Here is a 25153-nt window from a genome sequence, read left to right on the forward strand (position 1 = left end):
TCAGGGTTAGGGTTAGGGTTAGGGTGAAGGTTAGGGTTAGGGGTAAAGTAAGGGTTAGGGTTAGGGGTAGGGACTCTTAGCCGCATTTTGTCTGAGGTTTTCCCTAAGCCTTGTAGTTAGTGCAAGGGTTAGGTTTAGGGTAAATCTTAGTTATTCCAAACCGCATTTTCTCTGAGTTTCCTCCCTTACCTGTGAGTTAGGTTTAGCGTTAGGGTCAGGGTTAGGGTTAAGGTTAGGGTTAGGGTAAAAGTTAGGGTGAGGGTTAGGGTTAGGGTTAGCGTTAGGGTTAGGGTTAAGGTTAGGGTTAGGGTTAGGGTTAGGGTAAGGGTTAAGGTTAGGGTTACGGTTAGGGTTAGGGTTAGGGTGAAGGTTAGGGTTAGGGTTAGGGTTAGGGTTAGGGTTAGGGTGAAGGTTAGGGTCAGGGTAAGGGTTAGGGTTACGGGTAGGGTGAAGGTTAGGGTTAGGGTTAGGGTTAGGGTTAGGGTTAGGGTGAAGGTTAGGGTTAGGGTTAGGGTTAGGGTTAGGGTTAGGGTAAATCTTAGTGACTCCAAACCGCATTTTCTCTGAGTTTACTCCCTTAGCCTGTGAGTTAGGTTTAGCGTTAGGGTCAGGGTTAGGGTGAAGGGTAGGGTTAGGGGTAAATTAGGGTTAGGGTTAAGGGTGGGGACTCCAAGCCGCATTTTGTCTGAGGTTTTCCCTAAGCCTTGTAGTTAGTGCTAGGGTTAGGGTTAGGGTAAATCTTAGTGACTCCAAACCGCATTTTCTCTGAGTTTCCTCCCTTACCTGTGAGTTAGGTTTAGCGTTAGGGTCAGGGTTGGGTTAAGGTTAGGGTTAGGGTTAAAGTTAGGGTTAGGGTTAGGGTTAGAGTTAGGGTTTGGGTGAAGGTTAGGGTTAGGGTTAGGGTTAGGGTTAGGGTGAAGGTTAGGGTTAGGGTTAGGGTTAGGGTTAGGGTTAGGGTGAAGGTTAGGGTTAGGGTTAGGGTTAGGGTTAGGGTTAGGGTGCAGGTTAGGGTTAGGGTTAGGGTTAGGGTTAGGGTGAAGGTTAGGGTTAGGGTTAGGGTAAGGGTTAGGGTTAGGGTTAGGGTTAGGGTTAGGGTTAGGGTTTGGGTTAGGGTTAGGGTTAGGGTTAGGGTAAATCTTAGTGACGCCAAACCGCATTTTCTCTGAGTTTCCTCCCTTAGCCTGTGAGTTAGGTTTAGCGTTAGGGTCAGGGTTTGGGTGAAGGTTAGGGTTAGGGGTAAAGTAAGGGTTAGGGTTAGGGGTAGGGACTCCAAGCCGCATGGTGTCTTAGGTTTTCCCTAAGCCTTGTAGTTAGTGCTAGGGTTAGGGTTAGGGTAAATCTTAGTGACTCCAAACCGCATTTTCTCTGAGTTTCTTCCCTTAGCTGTGAGTTAGGTTTAGCGTTAGGGTCAGGGTTAGGGTTAAGGTTAGGGTTAGGGTTAAAGTTAGGGTTAGGGTTAGGGTTAGGGTTAGGGTTAGGGTTAGGGTGAAGGTTAGGGTTAGAGTTAGGGTTAGGGTTAGGGTTAGGGTTGGGGTGAAGGTTAGGGTTAGGGTTAGGGTTAGGGTGAAGGTTAGGGTTAGGGTTAGGGTTAGGGTTAGGGTTAGGGTGAAGGTTAGGGTTAGGGTTAGGGTTATGTTAGGGTTAGGGTTAGGGTTAGGGTTAGGGTTAAGGTTAGGGTTAGGGTGAAGGTTAGGGTTAGGGTTAGGGTTAGGGTCAGGGTTAGGGTTAGGGTAAATCTTAGTGAATCCAAACCGTATTTTCTCTGAGTTTCCTCCCTTAGCCTGTGAGTTAGGTTTAGCGTTAGGGTCAGGGTTAGGGTTAAGGTTAGGGTTAGGGTTAAAGTTAGGGTGAGGGTTAAGGTTAGGGTTAGGGTTAGGGTTAGGGTGAAGGTTAGGGTTAGGGTTAGGGTTAAGGTGAAGGTTAGGGTTAGGGGTAAAGTAAGGGTTAGGGTTAGGGGTAGGGACTCCAAGCCGCATTTTGTCTGAGGTTTTCCCTAAGCCTTGTAGTTAGTGCTAGGGTTAGGGTTAGGGTAAATCTTAGTGACTCCAAACCGCATTTTCTCTGAGTTTCCTCCCTTACCTGTGAGTTAGGTTTAGCGTTAGGGTCAGGGTAAGGGTTAAGGTTAGGGTAAGGGTTAAAGTTAGGGTTAGGGTTAGGGTTAGGGTTAGGGTTAGGGTGAAGGGTAGGGTTCGGGTTAGGGTTAGGGTTAGGGTTTGGGTTAGGGTGAAGGTTAGGGTTAGGGTTAGGGTTAGGGTTAGGGTTAGGGTGAAGGTTAGGGTTAGGGTTAGCGTAAATCTTAGTGATTCAAACCGCATTTTCTCTGAGTTTCCTCCCTTAGCCTGTGAGTTAGGTTTAGCGTTAGGGTCAGGGTGAGGGTTAAGGTTAGGGTTAGGGTTAAAGTTAGGATTAGGGTTAGGGTTAGGGCTAGGGTCAGGGTTAGGGTGAAGGTTAGGGTTAGGGTTAGGGTTAGGGTTAGGGTGAAGGTTAGGGTTAGGGGTAAAGTAAGGGTTAGGGTTAGGGGTAGGGACTCCCAGCCGCATATTGTCTGAGGTTTTCCCTAAGCCTTGTAGTTAGTGCTAGGGTTAGGGTTAGGGTAAATCTTAGTGACTCCAAACCGCATTTTCTCTGAGTTTCCTCCCTTACCTGTGAGTTAGGTTTAGCGTTAGGGTCAGGGTTAGGGTTAAGGTTAGGGTTAGGGTTAAAGTTAGGGTTAGATTTAGGGTTAGGGTTAGGGTTAGGGTGAAGGTTAGGGTTAGGGGTAAAGTTAGGGTTAGGGTTAGGGTTAGGGTGAAGGTTAGGATTCGGGGTAGGGTTAGGGTTAGGGTTAGGGTAAGGGTTAAGGTTGGGGTTAGGGTTAGGGTTAGGGTTAGGGTTAGGGTGAAGGTTAGGGTTAGGGTTAGCGTAAATCTTAGTGATTCAAACCGCATTTTCTCTGAGTTTCCTCCCTTAGCCTGTGAGTTAGGTTTAGCGTTAGGGTCAGGGTGAGGGTTAAGGTTAGGGTTAGGGTTAAAGTTAGGGTAAGGGTTAGGGTTAGGGTAAGGGTAAGGGTGAAGGTTAGGGTTAGGGTTAGGGTTAGGGTGAAGGTTAGGGTTAGGGGTACAGCAGGGTTAGGGTTAGGGGTAGGGACTCCAAGCCGCATTTTGTCTGAGGTTTTCCCTAAGCCTTGTAGTTAGTGCTAGGGTTAGGGTAAGGGTAAATCTTAGTGACTCCAAACCGCATTTTCTCTGAGTTTCCTCCCTTACCTGTGAGTTAGGTTTAGCGTTAGGGTCAGGGTTAGGGTTAAGGTTAGGGTTAGGGTTAAAGTTAGGGTTAGGGTTAGGTTTAGGGTTAGGGTTAGGGTGAGGGTGAAGGTTATGGTTAGGGTTAGGGTTAGGGTTAGAGTTAGGGTGAAAGTAAGGGTTAGGGTTAGGGTTAGGGTTAGGGTAAATCTTAGTGACTCCAAACCGCATTTTCTCTGAGTTTCCTCCCTTAGCCTGTGAGTTAGGTTTAGCGTTAGGGTCAGGGTTAGGTTTAGGGTTAGTGTTAGGGTTAGGGTGAAGGTTAGGGTTAGGGTCAGGGTTAGGGTTAGGGTTAGGGTTAGGGTAAATCTTAGTGACTACAAACCGCATTTTCTCTGAGTTTATGCGGCTTGGAGTCCCTAACCCTAACCCTAACGCTTACTTTAGCCCTAACCCTAACCATAACCCTAACCCTAACCCTAACTTTCATCCTAACCCTAACCCTAACCCTAACCCTAACCCTAACCCTAACTTTAACCCTAACCCTAACCTTAACCCTAACCCTGACCCTAACGCTAAACCTAACTCACAGGTAAGGGAGGAAACTCAGAGAAAATGCGGTTTGGAGTCACTAAGATTTACCCTAACCCTAACCCTAGCACTAACTACAAGGCTTAGGGAAAACCTCAGACAAAATGCGGCTTGGAGTCCCTACCCCTAACCATAACCCTTACTTTACCCCTAACCCTAACCTTCACCCTAACCCTAACCCTAACCCTAACCCTAACTTTAACCCTTACCCTAACCTTAACCCTAACCATGACCCTAACGCTACACCTAACTCACAGGCTAAGGGAGGAAACTCAGAGAAAATGCGGTTTGGAGTCACTAATATTTACCCTAACCCTAACCCTAGCACTAACTACAAGGCTTAGGGAAAACCTCAGACAAAATGCGGCTTGGAGTCCCTAACCCTAACCCTAACCCTTACTTTACACCTAACCCTAACCATACCCCTAACCCTAACCCTCACTTTAATCCTAACCCTAACCTTCACCCTAACCCTAACCCTAACCCTAACCCTCACCCTAACTTTAACCCTAACCCTAACCTTAACCCTAACCCTGACCCTAACGCTAAACCTAACTCACAGGCTAAGGGAGGAAACTCAGAGAAAATGCGGTTTGGAGTCACTAAGATTTACCCTAACCCTAACCCTGACCCTAACCCTAACCCTAACCCTAACCTTCACCCTAACATAACCCTAACCCTAACCCTAACCCTAACCTTCACCCTAACCCTAACCCTACCCCTAACCCTAAACACTAACCCTAACCCTAACCTTCACCCTAACCCTAACCCTAACCCTAACCCTAACCTTCACCCTTACCCTAACCCTAACCCTAACCCTAACTCTAACCCTAACCTTCACCCTAACCCTAACCCTAACCCTAACCCTAACCTTCACCCTAACCCTAACCCTAACCCTAACCCTCACCCTAACTTTAACCCTAACCCTAACCTTAACCCTAACCCTGACCCTAACGCTAAACCTAACTCACAGGCTAAGGGAGGAAACTCAGAGAAAATGCGGTTTGGAGTCACTAAGATTTACCCTAACTCAAACCCTAGCACAAACTACAAGGCTTAGGGAAAACCTCAGACAAAATGCGGCTTGGAGTCCCTACCCCTAACCCTAACCCTTACTTTACCCCTAACCCTAACCTTCACCCAAACCCTGACCCTAACGCTAAACCTAACTCACAGGCTAAGGGAGGAAACTCAGAGAAAATGCGGTTTGGAGTCACTCAGATTTACCCTAACCCTAACCCTAACCCTAACCCTAACCCAAACCCTAACACTAACCTTCACCCTAACCCTAACCTTAACCCTAACCCTAACCCTAACCCTAACCTTCACCCTAACCCTTACCCTTACCCTAACCCTAACCCTAACCTGCACCCTAACCCTAACCCTAACCCTAACACTAACCTTCACCCTAGCCCTAACCCTAACCCTAACCCTAACCCTAACCTTCACCCTAACCCTAACACTAACCCTAACCCTGACCCTAACCTTCACCCTAACCCTAACCCTAACCCTAACCCTAACCCTAACTTTAACCCTAACCCTAACCTTAACCCTAACCCTGACCCTAACGCTAAACCTAACTCACAGGTAAGGGAGGAAACTCAGAGAAAATGCGGTTTGGAGTCACTAAGATTTACCCTAACCCTAACCCTAACCCTAACCCTAACCTTCACCCTAACACTAACCCTAACCCTAACCCTAACCCTAACCTTCACCCTACCCCTAACCCTAACCCTTACCCTGACCCTAACCTTCACCCTAACCCTAACCCTAACCCTAACCCTAACCCTAACCCTAACATTCACCCTAACCCTAACCTTAACCCTAACCCTAACCTTAACCCTAACCCTAACCCTAACCCTAACCCTAACCTTCACCCTAACCCTAACCCTAACCCTAACCCTAACTTTAACCCTAACCCTAACCTTAACCCTAACCCTGACCCTAACGCTAAACCTCACTCACAGGTAAGGGAGGAAACTCAGAGAAAATGCGGTTTGGAATAACTAAGATTTACCCTAAACCTAACCCTTGCACTAACTACAAGGCTTAGGGAAAACCTCAGACAAAATGCGGCTAAGAGTCCCTACCCCTAACCCTAACCCTTACTTTACCCCTAACCCTAACCATAACCTAACCCTAACCCTTACTTTAATCCTAACCCTAACCTTCACCCTAACCCTAACCCTAACCCTAACCCTGATCTTAACCCTAACCCTAACTTTAACCCTAACCCTGACCCTAACGCTAAACCTAACTCACAGGCTAAGGGAGGAAACTCAGAGAAAATTGTGTTTGGAGTCACTAAGATTTACCCTAACCCTAACCCTAGCACTAACTACAAGGCTTAGGGAAAACCTCAGACCAAATGCGGCTTGGAGTCCCTAACCCTAACCGTAACCCTTACTTTACCCCTAACCCTAACCCTAACCCTAACCCTAACCCTAACCCTAACTTTAACCCTAACCCTAACCTCAACCCTAACCCTGACCCTAACGCTAAACCTAACTCACAGGTAAGGGAGGAAACTCAGAGAAAATGCGGTTTGGAGTCATTAAGATTTACCCTAACCCTAACCCTAGCACTAACTACAAGGCTTAGGGAAAACCTCAGACAAAATGTTGCTTGGAGACCCTACCCCTAACCCTAACCCTTACTTTACCCCTAACCCTAACCTTCACCCTAACCCTTACCCTAACCCTAACCCTAACTTTAACCCTAACCCTAACCTTAACCCTAACCCTGACCCTAACGCTAAACCTAACTCACAGGCTAAGGGAGGAAACTCAGAGAAAATGCGGTTTGGAGTCACTAAGATTTACCCTAACCCTAACCCTAGCACTAACTACAAGGCTTAGGGAAAACCTCAGACAAAATGCGGCTTGGAGTCCCTAACCCTAACCCTAACCCTAACCCTTACTTTAACCCTAACCCTAACTATAACCCCAACCCTAACCCTAACTTTAATCCTAACCCTCACCTTCACCCTAACCCTAACCCTAACCCTAACCCTAACCCTAACTTTAACCCTAACCCTAACCTTAACCCTAACCCTGACCCTAACGCTAAACCTAACTCACAGGTAAGGGAGGAAACTCAGAGAAAATGCGGTTTGGAGTCACTAAGATTTACCCTAACCCTAACCGTAGCACTAACTACAAGGCTTAGGGAAAACCTCAGACAAAATGCGGCTTGGAGTCCCTACCCCTAACCCTAACCCTTACTTTACCCCTAACCCTAACCTTCACCCTAACCCTAACCCTAACCCTAACCCTTACCCTAACTTTAACCCTAACCCTAACCTTCACCCTAACCCTGACCCTAACGCTACACCTAACTCACAGGCTAAGGGAGGAAACTCAGAGAAAATGCGGTTTGGAGTCACTAAGATTTACCCTAACCCTAACCCTAGCACTAACTACAAGGCTTAGGGAAAACCTCAGACAAAATGCGGCTTGGAGTCCCTAACCCTAACCCTAACCCTTACTTTACCCCTAACCCTAACCATAACCCTAACCCTAAACCTAACTTGAATCCTAACCCTAACCTTAACCCTAACCCTAACCCTAACCCTAACCCTAACTTTAACCCTAACCCTAACCTTAACCCTAACCCTGACCCTAACGCTAAACCTAACTCACAGGCTAAGGGAGGAAACTCAGAGAAAATGCGGTTTGGAGTCACTAAGATTTACCCTAACCCTAACCCTAGAACTAACTACGAGGCTTAGGGAAAACCTCAGACAAAATGCGGCTTGGAGTCCCTACCCCTAACCTTAACCCTTACTTTACCCCTAACCCTAACCATAACCCTAACCCTAACCCTAACTTTGATCCTAACCCTAACCTTCACCCTAACCTTAACCCTAACCCTAACCCTAACCCTAACCCTAACCCTAACTTTAACCCTAACCCTAACCTTAACCCTAACCCTGACCCTCACGCTAAACCTAACTCACAGGTAAGGGAGGAAACTCAGAAAAAATGCGGTTTGAAGTCACTAAGATTTACTCTAACCCTAACCCTAGCACTAACTACAAGGCTTAGGGAAAACCTCAGACAAAATGCGGCTTGGAGTCCCTACCCCTAACCCTAACCCTTACTTTACCCCAAACCCTAACCTTAACCCTAACCCTAACCCTAACCCTAACCCTAACTTAAACCCTAACCCTAACCTTAACCCTAACCCTGACCCTAACGCTAAACCTTACTCACAGACTAAGGGAGGACACTCAGAGAAAATGCGGTTTGGAGTCACTAAGATTTACCCTAACCCTAACCCTAGCACTAACTACAAGGCTTAGGGAAAACCTCAGACAAAATGTTGCTTGGAGTCCCTACCCCTAACCCTAACCCTTACTTTACCCCTAACCCTAACCTTCACCCTAACCCTAACCCTAACCCTAACCATAACTTTAACCCTAACCCTAACCTTAACCCTAACCCTGACCCTAACGCTAAACCTAACTCACAGGCTTAGGGAGGAAACTCAGAGAAAATGCGGTTTGGAGTCACTAAGATTTACCCTAACCCTAACCCTAGCACTAACTACAAGGCTTAGGGAAAACCTCAGACAAAATGCGGCTTGAAGTCCCTACCCCTAACCCTAACCCTTACTTTACCCCTAACCCTAACCTTCACCCTAACCCTAACCATAACCCTAACCCTAATTTAACCCTAACCCTAACCTTAACCCTAACCCTGACCCTAACGCTAAACCTAACTCACAGGTAAGGTAGGAAACTCAGAGAAAATGCGGTTTGGAGTCACTAAGATTTACCCTAACACTAACCCTAGCACTAACTACAAGGCTTAGGGAAAACCTCAGACAAAATGCGGCTTGGAGTACCTACCCCTAACCCTAACCCTTACTTTACCCCTAACCCTAACCTTCACCCTAACCCTAACCCTAACTTTAATCCTAACCCTAACCTTCACCCTAACCCTAACCCTAACCCTTACCCTAACCCTCACCCTAACCCTAACCCTAACCCTAACCCTTACCCCAACCCTAACTTTAACCCTAACCCTAACCTTAAGCCTAACCCTGACCCTAACGCTAAACCTAACTCACAGGTAAGGGAGGAAACTCAGAGAAAATGCGGTTTGGAGTCACTAAGATTTACCCTAACCCTAACCCTAGCACTTACTACAAGGCTTAGGGAAAACCTCAGACAAAATGCGGCTTCGAGTCCCTACCCCTAACCCTAACCCTTACTTTACCCCTAACCCTAACCTTCACCCTAACCCTAACCCTAACCCTCACCCTAACCCTAACCCTAACTTTAACCCTAACCCTAACCTTAACCCTAACCCTGACCCTAATGCTAAACCTAACTCACAGGTAAGGGAGGAAACTCAGAGAAAATGCGGTTTTGAGTCACTAAGATTTACCCTAACCCTAACCCTAGCACAAACTACAAGGCTTAGAGAAAACCTCAGACAAAATGCGGCTTGGAGTCCCTACCCCTAACCCTAACCCTTACTTTACCCCTAACCCTAACCTTCACCCTAACCCTAACCATAACCCTAACCCTAACCTTCACCCTTACCCTAACCCTAACCCTAACCCTAACCCTAACCTTCACCCTAACCCTAACCCTAACCCTAACCCTGACCCTAACCCTAACCCTAAGCCTAACCCTAACCCTAACCCTAACCTTCACCCTAACCCTAACCCTAACCCTAACCTTAACCTTCACCCTAACCCTCACCCTAACCCTAACCTTCACCCTAACCCTAACCCTAACCCTAACCCTAACCCTAACTTTAACCCTAACCCTGACCTTAACCCTAACCCTGACCCTAACGCTAAACCTAACTCACAGGTAAGGGAGGAAACTCAGAGAAAATGCGGTTTGGAGTCACTAAGATTTACCCTTACCCTAACCCTAGCACTAACTACAAGGCTTAGGGAAAACCTCAGACAAAATGCGGCTTGGAGTCCCTACCCCTAACCCTAACCCTTACTTTACCCCTAACCCTAACCTTCACCCTAACCCTAACCCTAACCCTAACCCTAACCTTCACCCTAACCCTAACCCTAACCCTAGCCCTAACCCTAACCCTGACCTTCACCCTAACCCTAACCCTAACCCTAACCTTCACCCTAACCCTAACCCTAACCCTAACCCTAAACCTAAGCTTCACCCTAACCCTTACCCTAACCCTAACCCTAACTTTAACCCTAACCCTAACCTTAACCCTAACCCTGACCCTAACGCTAAACCTAACTCACAGGACAGGGAGGAAACTCAGAGAAAATGCGGTTTGGAGTCACTAAGATTTACCCTAACCCTAACCCTAGCACTAACTTCAAGGCTTAGGGAAAAACTCAGACAAAATGCGGCTTGGAGTTCCTACCCCTAACCCTAACCCTTACTTTACCCCTAACCCTAACCTTCACCCTAACCCTGACCCTAACGCTAAACCTAACTCACAGGCTAAGGGAGGAAACTCAGAGAAAATGCGGTTTGGAGTCACTAAGATTTACCCTAACCCTAACCCTAACCCTAACACTAACCCTAACCTTCACCCTAACCCTAACCCTAACCCTACCCCTAACCGTAACCCTAACCTTCACCCTAACCCTAACCCTAACCCTAACCCTAACCCTAACCTTCACCCTAACCCTAACTTTAACCCTAACCCTAACCCTAACTTTAACCCTAACCCTAACCTTAACCCTAACCCTGACCCTAACGCACAACCTAACTCACAGGTAAGGGAGGAAACTCAGAGAAAATGCGGTTTGGAGTCACTAAGATTTACCCTAACCCTAACCCTAGCACTAACTACAAGGCTTAGGGAAAACCTCACACAAAATGCGGATTGGAGTCCCTACCCCTAACCCTGACCCTTACTTTACCCCTAACACTAACCTTCACCCTATCCCTAACCCTAACCCTAACCCTAACCCTAACCCTAACTTTAACCCTAACCCTAACCTTAACCCTAACCCTGACCCTAACGCTACACCTAACTCACAGGTAAGGGAGGAAACTCAGAGAAAATGCGGTTTGGATTCACTAAGATTTACCCTAACCCTAACCCTAGCACTAACTACAAGGCTTAGGGAAAACCTCAGACAAAATGCGGCTTGGAGTCCCTAACCCTAACCCTTACTTTACCCCTAACCCCAACCATAACCCTAACCCTAACCCTAACTTTAATCCTAACCCTAACCTTCACCCTAACCCTAACCCTAACCCTAACCCTAACCCTAACCTTCACCCTAATCCTAACCTGAACCCTAACCCTAATCCTAACCCTAACTTTAACCCTTACCCTAACCTTAACCCTAACCCTGACCCTAACGCTAAACCTAACTCACAGGTAAGGGAGGAAACTCAGAGAAAATGCGGTTTTGAGTCACTAAGATTTACCCTTACCCTAACCCTAGCACAAACTACAAGGCTTAGAGAAAACCTCAGACAAAATGCGGCTTGGAGTCCCTACCCCTAACCCTAACCCTTACTTTACCCCTAACCCTAACCTTCACCCTAACCCTAACCCTAACCCTAACCCTAACCTTCACCCTTACCCTAACCCTTACCCTAACCCTAACCTTCACCCTAACCCTAACCCTAACCCTAACCCTGACCCTAACCCTAACCCTTAGCCTAACCCTTACCCTAACCCTAACCTTCACCCTAACCCTAACCCTAACCCTAACCTTAACCTTCACCCTAGCCCTAACCCTAACCCTAACCTTCACCCTAACCCTAACCCTAACCCTAACCCTAACTTTAACCCTAACCCTGACCTTAACCCTAACCCTGACCCTAACGCTAAACCTAACTCACAGGTAAGGGAGGAAACTCAGAGAAAATGCGGTTTAGAGTCACTAAGATTTACCCTTACCCTAACCCTAGCACTAACTACAAGGCTTAGGGAAAACCTCAGACAAAATGCGGCTTGGAGTCCCTACCCCTAACCCTAACCTTTACTTTACCCCTAACCCTAACCTTCACCCTAACCCTAACCCTAACCCTAACCCTAACCCTAACCTTCACACTAACCCTAACCCTAGCCCTTACCCTAACCCTAACCTTCACCCTAACCCTAACCCTAACCCTAACCTTCACCCTAACCCTAACCCTAACCCTAACCCTAACCCTAACCTTCACCCTTACCCTAACCCAAACCCTAACCCAGACTTTAACCCTAACCCTAACCTTAACCCTAACCCTGACCCTAACGCTAAACCTAACTCACAGGACAGGGAGGAAACTCAGAGAAAATGCGGTTTGGAGTCACTAAGATTTACCCTAACCCTAACCCTAGCACTAACTTCAAGGCTTACTGAAAACCTCAGACAAAATGCGGCTTGGAGTCCCTACCCCTAACCCTTACTTTACCCCGAACCCTAACCTTCACCCTAACCCTGACCCTAACGCGAAACCTAACTCACAGGCTAAGGGAGGAAACTCAGAGAAAATGCGGTTTGGAGTCACTAAGATTTACCCTAACCCTAACCCTAACCCTAACCTTCACCCTAACACTAACCCTAACCCTACCCCTAACCCTAACCCTAACCTTCACCCTAACCCTAACCCTAACCCTAACCCTAACCTTCACCCTAACCCTAACTTTAACCCTAACCCTAACCCTAACTTTAACCCTAACCCTAACCTTAACCCTAACCCTGACCCTAACGCTAAACCTAACTCACAGGTAACGGAGGAAAGTCAGAGAAAATGCGGTTTGGAGTCACTAAGATTTACCCAAACCCTAACCCTAGCACTAACTACAAGGCTTAGGGAAAACCTCACACAAAATGCGGCTTGGAGTCCCTACCCCTAACCCTGACCCTTACTTTACCCCTAACCCTAACCTTCACCCTATCCCTAACCCTAACCCTAACCCTAACCCTTACCCTAACTTAAACCCTAACCCTAACCTTAACCCTAACCCTGACCCTAACGCTAAACCTAACTCACAGGTAAGGGAGGAAACTCAGAGAAAATGCGGTTTGGATTCACTAAGATTTACCCTAGCCCTAACCCTAGCACTAACTACAAGGCTTAGGGAAAACCTCAGACAAAATGCGGCTTGGAGTCCCTAACCCTAACCCTTACTTTACCCCTAACCCTAACCATAACCCTAACCCTAACCCTTACTTTAATCCTAACCCTAACCTTCACCCTAACCCTAACCCTAACCCTAACCCTAACCCTAACCTTCACCCTAATCCTAACCTCAACCCTAACCCTAACCCTAACCCCTAACCTTCACCTTCACCCTAACCCTAACCCTAACCCTAACTTTAACCCTAACCCTAACCTTAACCCTAACCCTGACCCTAACGCTAAACCTAACTCACAGGTAACGGAGGAAACTCAGAGAAAATGCGGTTTGGAGTCACTAAGATTTTACCCTAACCCTAACCCTAACCCTAGCACTAACTACAAGGCTTAGGGAAAACCTCACACAAAATGCGGCTTGGAGTCCCTAACCCTAACCCTAACCCTTACTTTACCCCTAACCCTAACCATAACCCTAACCCTAACCCCAACTTTAATCCTAACCCTAACCTTCACCCTAATCCTAACTCTAACCCTAACCCTAACCTTCACCCTAACCCTAACCCCAACCCTAACCCTAACCCTAACCCTAACTGTAACCCTAACCCTAACCTTAACCCTAACCCTGACCCTAACGCTAAACCTAACTCACAGGTAAGGGAGGAAACTCAGAGAAAATGCGGTTTGGAGTCACTAAGATTTACCCTAACCCTAACCCTAGCACTAACTACAAGGCTTAGGGAAAACCTCAGACAAAATGCGGCTTGGAGTCCCTACCCGTAACCCTAGCCCTTACTTTACCCCTAACCCTAACCATAACCCTAACCCTAACCCTAACCCTAACCTTCACCCTAACCCTGACCCTAACGCTAAACCTAACTCACAGCCTAAGGGAGGAAACTCAGAGAAAATGCGGTTTGGAATCACTAAGATTTACCCTAACCCTAACCCTAGCACTAACTACAAGGCTTAGGGAAGACCTCAGACAAAATGCGGTTTGGAGTCCCTACCCCTAACCCTAACTCTTACTTTACCCCTAACCCTAACCTTCACCCTAACCCTAACCCTAACCCTAACCCTAACCCTAACTTTTACCCTAACCCAAACCTTAGCCCTAACCCTGACCCTAACGCTAAACCTAACTCACAGGTAAGGGAGGAAACTCAAAGAAAATGCGGTTTGGAGTCACTAAGATTTACCCTAACCCTAACCCTAGCACTAACTACAAGGCTTAGGGAAAACCTCAGACAAAATGCGGCTTGGAGTCCCTACCCCTAACCCTAACCCTTACTTTACCCCTAACCCTAACCTTCACCCTAACCCTGACCCTAACGCTGAAAATAACTCACAGGCTAAGGGAGGAAACTCAGAGAAAATGTTGTTTAGAGTAACAAAGATTTACCCTAACCCTAACCCTAACCCTAACCTTAACCCTAACCCTAACCTTCACCCTAACCCTAACCCTAACCCTAACCCTAACCTTCACCCTAACCCTAACCCTAACCCTAACCCTAATTTTCACCCTAACACTAACCCTAACACTAACCCTAACCCTAACTTTAACCCTAACCCTAACCTTAACCCTAACCCTGACCTTCACCCTAACCCTAACCCTAACCCTAACCCTAACCCTAACCCTAACCTTCACCCTACCCTAACCCTAACCCTAACCCTAACCTTCACCCTAACCCTAACCCCAACCCTAACCCTAACCTTCACCCTAACCCTAACCCTAACCCTAACCCTAACCTTAACCCTAACCCTAACCCTAACCCTAACATTCACCCTAACCCTAACCCTAACCCTAACCCTAACCTTCACCCTAACCCTAACCCTAACCCTAACTTTAACCCTAACCCTAACCTAAACCCTAACCCTGACCCTTACGCTAAACCTAACTCACAGGTAAGGAGGAAACTCAGAGAAAATGCGGTTTGGAGTCACTAAGATTTACCCTAACCCTAACCCTAGCACTAACTACAAGGCTTAGGGAAAACCTCAGACAAAATGCGGTTTGGAGTCCCTACCCCTAACCCTAACCCTTACTTTACCCCTAACCCTAACCTTCACCCTAACCCTAACCCTAAACCTAACCCTAACCCTAACTTTAACCCTAACCCTAACCTTAACCGTAACCCTGACCCCACCGCTAAACCTAACTCACAGGTAAGGGAGGAAACTCAGAGAAAATGCGGTTTTGAGTCACTAAGATTTACCCTAACCCTAACCCTAACCTTAACCCTAACCCTAACCTTCACCCTAACCCTAACCCTAACCCTAACCCTAACCCTAACCTTCACCCTAACCCTACCCCTAACCCTAACCCTATCCCTAACCCTAACCTTTACCCTAACCCTAACCCTAACCCTAACCCTAAGCCTAACCCTAACTTTAACCCTAACCCTGGTTGGAGTCACTAAGATTTACCCTAACCCTAACCCTAACCCTAACCCTTACCCTAACCTTCACCCTAACCCTAACCCTAACCCTAACCCTAACCCTAACCTTCACCCTAACTCTAACCCTAACCCTAACCCTAACCCTAACCCTAACTTTAACCCTAACCCTAACCTGAACCCTAACCCTGACCCTAACGCTAAACCTAACTCACAGGTAAGGGAGGAAACTCAGAGAAAATGCGGTTTGGATTCACTAAGATTTACCCTAACCCTAACCCTAGCACTAACTACAAGGCTTAGGGAAAACCTGAGACAAAATGCGGCTTGGAGTCCCTACCCCTAACCCTAACCCTTACTTTACCCCTAATCCTAACCTTCACCCTAACCATTACCCTAACGCTAAACCTAACTCACAGGCTAAGGGAGGAAACTCAGAGAAAATGCGGTTTGGAGTCACTAAGATTTACCCTAACCCTAACCCTTACCCTAACCCTAACCCTAACCTTCACCCTAACCCTAACCCTAACCCTAACCCTAACCCTAACCTTCACCCTAACCCTAACCCTAACCCTAACCCTAACCCTAAGCTTCACCCTAACCCCAACCCTAACCCTAACCCTAACCCTAACTTTAACCCTAACCCTAACCTTAACCCTAACCCTGACCCTAACGCTAAACCTAACTCACAGGTAAGGGAAGAAACTCAGAGAAAATGCGGTTTGGAGTCACTAAGATTTACCCTAACCCTAACCCTAGACCTAACTACAAGGCTTAGGGAAAACCTCAGACAAAATGCGGCTGTGAGTCCCTACCCCTAACCCTAACCCTTACTTTACCCCTAACCCTAACCTTAACCCTAACCCTAACCCTAACCCTAACCCTAACCTTCACCCTAACCCTAACCCTAACCCTAACCCTTACCCTAACCCTAACCTTCACCCTAACCCTAACCCTAACCCTAACCTTCACCCTAACCCTAACCCTAACCCTAACCCTAACCCTAACTTTAACCCTAACCTTAACCTTAACCCTAACCCTGACCCTAACGCTAAACCTAACTCACAGGTAAGGGAGGAAACTCAGAGAAAATGCGGTTTGGAGTCACTAAGATTTACCCTAACCCTAACCCTAGCACTAACTACAAGGCTTAGTGAAAACCTCAGACAAAATGCGGCTTGGAGTCCCCACCCCTAACCCTAACCCTTACTTTACCCCTAACCCTAACCTTCACCCTAACCCTGACCCTAACGCTAAACCTAACTCACAGGCTAAGGGAGGAAACTCAGAGAAAATGCGGTTTGGAGTCACTAAGATTTACCCTAACCCGAACCCTAGCCCTAACCCTAACCTTCACCCTAACCCTAACCCTTACCCTAACCCTAACCCTAACCTTCACCCTAACCCTAACCCTAACCCTAACCCGATCCCTTACCCTAACCTTCACCCGAACCCTAACCCTAACGCTAACCCTAACCCTAACCCTAAATTTAACCGTAACCCTGGTTGGAGTCACTAAGATTTACCCTAACCCTAACCCTAACCTTAACCCTAACCCTAACCTTAACCCTAACCCTAACCCTGACCCTAACCTAACCCTAACCTTCACCCAAACCCTAACCCTAACCCTAACCCTAACCCTAACCCTAACCTTCACCCTAACCCTAACCCTAACCCTAACCCTAACTTTAACCCTAACCCTAACCTTAACCCTAACCCTGACCCTAACGCTAAACCTAACTCACAGGTAAGGGAGGAAACTCAGAGAAAATGCGGTTTGGAGTCACTAAGATTTACCCTAACCCTAACACTAGCACTAACTGCAAGGCTTAGGGAAAACCTCAGACAAAATGGAGCTTGGAGTCCCTACCCCTAACCCTTACCCTTACTTTACCCCTAACCCTAACCTTCACCCTAACCCTGACCCTAACGCTAAACCTAACTCACAGGCTAAGGGAGGAAACTCAGAGAAAATGCGGTTTGGAGTCACTAAGATTTACCCTAACACTAACCCTAACCCTAACCCTAAGCTTCACCCTAACCCCAACCCTAACCCTAACCCTAACCCTAACTTTAACCCTAACCCTAACCTTAACCCTAACCCTGACCCTAAGGCTAAACCTAACTCACAGGTAAGGGAGGAAACTCAGAGAAAATGCGGTTTGGAGTCACTAAGATTTACCCTAACCCTAACCCTAGCACTAACTACAAGGCTTAGGGAAAACCTCAGACAAAATGCGGCTTGGAGTCCCTACCCCTAACCCTAACCCTTACTTTACCCCTAACCCTAACCTTCACCCTAACCCTAACCCTAACCCTAACCCTAACCCTAACTTTAACCATAACCCTAACCTTAACCCTAACCCTGACCCTAACGCTAACCCTAACTCACAGGTAAGGGAGGAAACTCAGAGAAAATGCGGTTTGGAGTCACTAAGATTTACCCTAACCCTAACCCTAGCACTAACTACAAGGCTTACGGAAAACCTCAGACAAAATGCGGCTTGGAGTCCCTACCCCTAACAATAACCCTTACTTTACCCCTAACCCTAACCTTAACCCTACCCCTGACCCTAACGCTAAACCTAACTCACAGGCTAAGGGAGGAAACTCAGAGAAAATGCGGTTTGGAGTCACTAAGATTTACCCTAACCCTAACCCTAACCCTAACCTTCACCCTAACCCTAACCCTAACCCTAACCCTAACCCTAACCTTCACCCTAACCCTAACCCTAACCCTAACCCTAATCCTAACCCTAACCCTAACCCTAACCTTCACCCTAACCCTAACCCTTACCCTAACACTAACCCTAACCCTATCCTTCACCCTAACCCTAACCCTTACCCTAACCCTAACCCTAACCCTATCCTTCACCCTAACCCTAACCCTAACCCTAACCCTAACCCTAATTTTAACCCTAACTCTAACCTTAACCCTAACCCTGACCCTAACGCTAAACCTAACTCACAGGTAAGGGAGGAAACTCAGAGAAAATGCGGTTTGGAATCACTAAGATTTACCCTAACCCTAACCCTAACCCTAACCCTAACCCTGACCTTCACCCTTACCCTAACCCTAACCCTAACCTTCGACCTAACCCTAACCCTAACCCTAACCCTAACCTTCACCCTAACCCTAACCCTAACCCTAACCCTAACTTTAACCCTAACCCTAACCTTAACCCTAACCCTTACCCTAACGCTAAACCTAACTCACAGATAAGGGAGGAAACTCAGAGAAAATGCGGTTTGGAGTCACTAAGATTTACCCTAACCCTAACCCTAGCACTAACTACAAGGCTTAGGGAAAACCTCAGACAAAATGCGGCTTGGAGTCCCTACCCCTAACCCTAACCCTTACTTTACCCCTAACCCTAACCTTCACCCTAACCCTAACCCTAACCCTAACCCTAACTTTAACCCTAACCCTAACCTTAACCCTCACCCTTACCCTAACGCTAAACCTAACTCACAGGTAAGGGAGGAAACTCAGAGAAAATGCGGTTTGGAGTCACTAAGATTTACCCTAACCCTAACCCTAGCCCTAACCCTAACCTTCACCCTAACCCTAACCCTAACCCTAACCCTAACCTTCACCCTAACCCTAACCCTAACCCTTACCCGATCCCTAACCCTAACCTTCACCCTAACCCTAACCCTAACCCTAACCCTAACCCTTACTTTAACCGTAACCCTGGTTGGAGTCACTAAGATTTACCCTAACCCTAACCCTAAACCTAACCCTAACCTTAACACTAACCCTAACCCTGACCCTAACCCTAACCCTAACCTTCACCCTAACCCTAACCCTAACCCTAACCCTAACCCTAACCTTCACCCTAACCCTAACCCTAACCCTAACCCCAACTTTAACCCTAACCCTAACCTTAACCCTAACCCTGACCCTAACGCTAAACCTAACTCACAGGTAAGGTAGGAAACTCAGAGAAAATGCGGTTTGGATTCACTAAGATTTACCCTAACCCTAACCCTAGCACTAACTACAAGACTTAGGGAAAACCTGAGACAAAATTCGGCTTGGAGTCCCTACCCCTAACCCTTACCCTTACTTTACCCCTAACCCTAACCTTCACCCTAACCCTGACCCTAACGCTAAACCTAACTCACAGGCTAAGGGAGGAAACTCAGAGAAAATGCGGTTTGGAGTCACTAAGATTTACCCTAACACTAACCCTAACCCTAACCCAAACCCTAACCTTCACCCTAACCCTAACCCTAACCCTAACCTTCAACCTAACCTTCACCCTAACCCTAACCCTAACCCTAACCCTAAGCTTCACCCTAACCCCAACCCTAACCCTAACCCTAACCCTAACTTTAACCCTAACCCTAACCTTAACCCTAACCCTGACCCTAACGCTAAACCTAACTCACAGGTAAGGGAGGAAACTCAGAGAAAATGCGGTTTGGAGTCACTAAGATTTACCCTAACCCTAACCCTAGCACTAACTACAAGGCTTAGGGAAAACCTCAGACAAAATGCGGCTTGGAGTCCCTACCCCTAACCCTAACCCTTACTTTACCCCTAACCCTAACCTTCACCCTAACCCTAACCCTAACCCTAACCCTAACCCTAACTTTAACCATAACCCTAACCTTAACCCTAACCCTGACCCTAACGCTAACCCTAACTCACAGATAAGGGAGGAAACTCAGAGAAAATGCGGTTTGGAGTCACTAAGATTTACCCTAACCCTAACCCTAGCACTAACTACAAGGCTTAGGTAAAACCTCAGACAAAATGCGGCTTGGAGTCCCTACCCCTAACCATAACCCTTACTTTACCCCTAACCCTAACCTTCGCCCTACCCCTGACCCTAACGCTAAACCTAACTCACAGGCTAAGGGAGGAAACTCAGAGAAAATGCGGTTTGGAGTCACTAAGATTTACCCTAACCCTAACCCTAACCCTAACCTTCACCCTAACCCTAACCCTAACCCTAACCCTGACCCTAACCTTCACCCTAACCCTAACCCTAACCCTAACCCTAATCCTAACCTTCACCCTAACCCTAACCCTAACCCTAACCCTAACCTTCACCCTAACCCTAACCCTAACCCTAACCCTAACCCTAACCCTATCCTTCACCCTAACCCTAACCCTTACCCTAACCCTAACCCTAACCCTATCCTTCACCCTAACCCTAACCCTAACCCTAACATTAACCCTAACTTTCATCCTACCCCTAACCTTATCCCTAACCCTGACCCTAACGCTAAACCTAACTCACAGGTAAGGGAGGAAACTCAGAGAAAATGCGGTTTGGAGTCACTAAGATTTACCCTAACCCTAACCCTAGCACTAACTACAAGGCTTAGGGAAAACCTCAGACAAAATGCGGCTTGGAGTCCCTACCCCTAACCCTAACCTTCACCCTAACCCTAACCCTTACCCTAACCCTGACCCTAACTTTAACCCTAACCCTAACCTTAACCCTAACCCTTACCCTAACGCTAAACCTAACTCACAGGTAAGGGAGGAAACTCAGAGAAAATGCGGTTTGGAGTCACTAAGATTTACCCTAACCCTGAGTGTAGCACTAACTACAAGGCTTAGGGAAAACCTCAGACAAAATGCGGCTTGGAGTCCCTAACCCTAACACTTACTTTACCTCTAACCCTAACCATAACCCTAAACCTAACCCTAACTTTAATCCTAACCCTAACCTTCACCCTAACCCTAACCCTAACCCTAACCCTAACCCTTACCCTAAATTTAACCCTACCCCTAACCTTAACCCTAACCCTGACCCTAACGCTGAACCTAACTCACAGGCTAAGGAAGGAAACTCAGAGAAAATGCGGTTTGGAGTCACTAAGATTTACCCTAACCCTAACCCTAGCACTAACTACAAGGCTTAGGGAAAACCTCAGACAAAATGCGGCTTGGAGTCCCTACCCCTAACCCTAACCCTTACTTTACCCCTAACCCTAACCTTCACCCTAACCCTAACCCTAACCCTCACCCTAACCCTAACCCTAACTTTAACCCTAACCCTAACCTTAACCCTAACCCTGACCCTAACGCTGAACCTAACTCACAGTCTAAGGAAGGAAACTCAGAGAAAATGCGGTTTTGAGTCACTAAGATTTACCCTAACCCTAAACCTAGCACAAACTACAAGGCTTAGGGAAAACCTCAGACAAACTGCGGCTTGGAGTCCCTACCCCTAACCCTAACGCTTACTTTACCCCTAACCCTTACCTTGACCCTAACCCTAACCCTAACCCTAACTTTGACCCTAACCCTAACCTTAACCCTAACCCTGACCCTAACGCTAAACCTAACTCACAGGTAAGGGAGGAAACTCAGAGAAAATGCGGTTTGGAGTCACTAAGATTTACCCTAACCCTTACCCTAGCACTAACTACAAGGCTAAGGGAAAACCTCAGACAAAATGCGGCTTGGAGTCCCTACCCCTAACCCTAACCCTTACTTTACCCCTAACCCTAACCTTCACCCTAACCCTAACCCTAACCCTAACCCTTACCCTAACCCTAACTTTAACCCTAACCCTTACCTTACCCCTAACCCTGACCCTAACGCTAAACCTAACTCACAGGTAAGGGAGGAAACTCAGAGAAAATACGGTTTGGAGTCACTAAGATTTACCCTAACACTAACCCTAGCACTAACTACAAGGCTTAGGGAAAACCTCAGACAAAATGCGGCTTGGAGTCCCTAACCCTAACCCTAACCCTTACTTTACCCCTAACCCTAACCATAACCCTAACCCTAACCCTAACCCTAACCCTAACTTTAACCCTAACCCTAACCTTAACCCTAACCCTGACCCTAACGCTAAACCTTACTCACAGGTAAGGGAGGAAACTCAGAGAAAATGCGGTTTGGAGTCACTAAGATTTACCCTAACCCTAACCCTAGCACTAACTACAAGGCTTAGGGAAAACCTCAGACAAAATGCGGCTTGGAGTCCCTACCCCTAACCCTAACCCTTACTTTACCCCTAACTCTAACCTTCCCCCTAATCCACACCCTAACCCAAACCCTAACCCTAACTTTCACCCTAACCCTAACCTTCACCTTAACCCTGACCCTAACGCTAAACCTAACTCACAGGTAAGGGAGGAAACTCAGAGAAAATGCGGTTTGGTGTCACTAAGATTTACCCTAACCCTAACCCTAGCACTAACTACAAGGCTTAGGGAAAACCTCAGACAAAATGCGGCTTGGAGTCCCTTACCCTAACCCTAACCCTTACTTTACCCCTACCCCTAACCATAACCCTAACCCTAACCCTAACTTTTATCCTAACCCTAACCCTAACCCTAACCCTAACCCTAACTTTAACCCTAACCCTAACCTTAACTCTAACCCTAACTTTAACCCTAACCCTAACCTTCACCCTAATTCTGACCCTAACGCTAAACCTAACTCACAGGTAAGTTAGGAAACTCAGAGAAAATGCGGTTTGGAGTCACTAAGATTTACCCTAACCCTAACCCTAGCACTAACTACAAGGCTTAGGGAAAACCTCAGACGAAATGCGGCATGGAGTCCCTAACCCTAACCCTAACCCTTTCTTTACCCCTAACCCTAACCATAACCCTAACCCTAACCCTAACTTTAATCCTAACCCTAACCTTCACCCTAACCCCAACCCTAACCCTAACCCTAGCCCTAACCCTAACCCTAACCTTCACCCTAACCCTAACCCTAACCCTAACTTTAACCCTAACCCTAACCTTAACCCTGACCCTTACTTTACCCCTAACCCTAACCATAACCCTAACCCTAACCGTAACTTTAATCCTACCCCTAACCTTATCCCTTACCCTGACCCTAACGCTAAACCTAACTCACAGGTAAGGGAGGAAACTCAGAGAAAATGCGGTTTGGAGTCACTAAGATTTACCCTAACCCTAACCCTAGCACTAACTACAAGGCTTAGGGAAAACCTCAGACAAAATGCGGCTTGGAGTCCCTACCCCTAACCCTAACCTTCACCCTAACCCTAACCCTAACCCTAACCCTGACCCTAACTTTAACCCTAACCCTAACCTTAACCCTAACCCTTACCCTAACGCTAAACCTAACTCACAGGTAAGGGAGGAAACTCAGAGAAAATGCGGTTTGGAGTCACTAAGATTTACCCTAACCCTGACTGTAGCACTAACTACAAGGCTTAGGGAAAACCTCAGACAAAATGCGGCTTGGAGTCCCTTACCCTAACCCTTACTTTACCTCTAACCCTAACCATAACCCTAAACCTAACCCTAACTTTAATCCTAACCCTAACCTTCACCCTAACCCTAACCCTTACCCTAACCCTAACCCTTACCCTAAATTTAACCCTAACCCTAACCTTAACCCTAACCCTGACCCTAACGCTAAACCTAACTCACAGGTAAGGGAGGAAACTCAGAAAAAATGCGGTTTTGAGACACTAAGATTTACCCTAACCCTAACCCTAGCACTAACTACAAGGCTTAGGGAAAACCTCAGACAAAATGCGGCTTGGAGTCCCTACCCCTAACCCTAACCCTTACTTTACCCCTAACCCTAACCTTCACCCTAACCCTAACCCTAACCCTGACCCTAACCCTAACCCTAACTTTTACCCTAACCCTAACCTTAACCCTAACCCTGACCCTAACGCTGAACCTAACTCACAGGCTAAGGAAGGAAACTCAGAGAAAATGCGGTTTGGAGTCACTAAGATTTACCCTAACCCTAACCCTAGCACTAACTACAAGGCTTAGGGAAAACCTCAGACAAAATGCGGCTTGGAGTCCCTACCCCTAACCCTAACCCCTACTTTACCCCTAACCCTTACCTTGACCCTAACCCTAACCCTAACCCTAACCCTAACTTTAACCCTAACCCTAACCTTAACACTAACCCTGACCCTAACGCTAAACCTAAGCCACAGGTAAGGGAGGAAACTAAGAGAAAATGTTGTTTGGAGTCACTAAGATTTACCCTAACCCTAACCCTAGCACTAACTACAAGGCTTAGGGAAAACCTCAGACAAAATGCGGCTTGGAGTCCCTACCCCTAACCCTAACCCTTACTTTACCCCTAACCCTAACCTTCACCCTAACCCTAACCCTAACCCTAACCCTAACCCTAACTTTAACCCTAACCCTAACCTTAACCCTAACCCTGACCCTAACGCTAAACCTAACTCACAGGTAAGGGAGGAAACTCAGAGAAAATGCGGTTTGGAGTCACTAAGATTTACCCTAACCCTAACCCTAGCACTAACTACAAGGCTTAGGGAAAACCTCAGACAAAATGCGGCTTGGAGTCCCTACCCCTAACCCTAACCCTTACTTTACCCCTAACCCTAACCTTCACCCTAACCCTAAACCTAACCCTAACCCTTACCCTAACCCTAACTTTAACCCTAACCCTAACCTTAACCCTAACCCTGACCCTAACGCTAAACCTAACTCACAGGTAAGGGAGGAACCTCAGAGAAAATGCGGTTTGGAGTCATTAAGATTTACCCTAACCCTAACCCTAGCACTAACTACAAGGCTTAGGGAAAACCTCAGACAAAATGCGGCTTGGAGTCCCTACCCCTAACCCTAACCCTTACTTTACCCCTAACTCTAACCTTCCCCCTAATCCACACCCTAACCCAAACCCTAACCCTAACTTTCACCCTAACCCTAACCTTCACCTTAACCCTGACCCTAACGCTAAACCTAACTCACAGGTAAGGGAGGAAACTCAGAGAAAATGCGGTTTGGTGTCACTAAGATTTACCCTAACCCTAACCCTAGCACTAACTACAAGGCTTAGGGAAAACCTCAGACAAAATGCGGCTTGGAGTCCCTTACCCTAACCCTAACCCTTACTTTACCCCTACCCCTAACCATAACCCTAACCCTAACCCTAACTTTTATCCTAACCCTAACCCTAACCCTAACCC

Source organism: Euprymna scolopes, chromosome 14 (assembly GCF_053919585.1).
Source record: "Euprymna scolopes isolate OS-2025 chromosome 14, ASM5391958v1, whole genome shotgun sequence".
NCBI lineage: Eukaryota > Metazoa > Mollusca > Cephalopoda > Sepiida > Sepiolidae > Euprymna > Euprymna scolopes.